The sequence below is a fragment of the Frankliniella occidentalis genome, unplaced genomic scaffold (genome assembly GCF_000697945.3).
Source record: "Frankliniella occidentalis isolate FOCC.00 unplaced genomic scaffold, Focc_3.1 Scaffold301, whole genome shotgun sequence".
In the NCBI taxonomy this organism is placed as follows: Eukaryota; Metazoa; Arthropoda; class Insecta; order Thysanoptera; family Thripidae; genus Frankliniella; species Frankliniella occidentalis.
Genome location: NW_026267427.1, coordinates 144,196 through 145,466, shown reverse-complemented (window position 1 = coordinate 145,466; position 1,271 = coordinate 144,196).

Genomic DNA, 1,271 nt, shown 5'->3' with positions numbered 1-1,271 from the left:
CTCTGTCCCCGCTCCCCACCACCTCCACCCGCTCGACTCAGCGCTTTGGCTCCGTCCTCACTCTCCCCTCCCCTCCTCTCCTCTCGCTCGGCTGCGGTGGGGGCTCTGTGGCCTCTTTGGCCTGTTTCATAGATGCGGTTTCGTGCACATTTCAACTGGATACAGGTTTGCATACAGCGAGTGACCAGTTAGCATTCTTTTTATGGACAGTTATTTTTAGCAGATGACACGTAGTCATCAGCCTGTGCTCTTGTAAATTTCGCCAGGTACAGCGTAAAAGTTTGCCGGTCTAAGCAGTAGCTTGATTAAAACGCCGTAGCACGAAGCCTACCTATTTGGTAGTGGGGCTCTCGCGACCGTACTACGACCGCTGTAGTGCTGTTCAGACTGACGTCATCGTAGCGTTATGAGCGACACCACCACGCAGCTATGCCGCTTCCCTACACAGCCCTATGCTTCGGTTATGAGCCATTGAAGGCGCTCCCCGCCCCCCTCTCTCCTCTCACCGCGCCACGCCACGCCTGCCGTGCTGCTATTAGTTTTCTTGATCCGCGCGTTCAGTCTAGCTTAACCGGAATGGTTCATTGGAATTCTTAAACAGTTGCAACTCTGAATTTGACCTAAAACGACCTCTTGCATCGTCCATGGGCGCCTGTCATGGTAGCGATAGGCCGCAGCGTACGCCAAGGTGTCGACTTGTTGCCTACCCTTCCGACAATAGGCGCTCGCTGATGTCGGACTGTTTCGCTTCGAATGCTACATAGCTTTTCTTTTTCAGAGATAGCGCCGAACGACAGCCTGATGTCGTACCTGGGAGGGGTCGTGTCCGAGGCGGTGGCCAACGCCCTGGGCACGACCCTCCCTGCCCGCTTCAGCGGGGAAGCCGCTGCAGCAACATCCGCTGCAGCAACATCCGCTGCAGCAACATCCGCTGCAGCTACCTCCACTGCAGCTACATCCGCTGCAGCTACATCCGCTGCAGCTACATCCGCTGCAGCTACATCCGCTGCAGCTACATCCACTGCAGCTACCTCCGCTCCTGCTCCCAGTAGTGCTCCTGCTGCTGACGCAGCTATGCCGAGCACCAGCTCCGGGTCTGGGGCTCCCACGGGGCGCCAAGGGTGGTTCCGCCCGTCACTTCCCTCCCGCGATGGGGACGGCGAGTCGACAGACGGTAAGACATCCCATTCATGTAAATTTTACATATTTTTCTAGGGTAACTGGGCTCATGTTCTGACATATGTATTTTTTTTTTTTATAGAGGAACTACC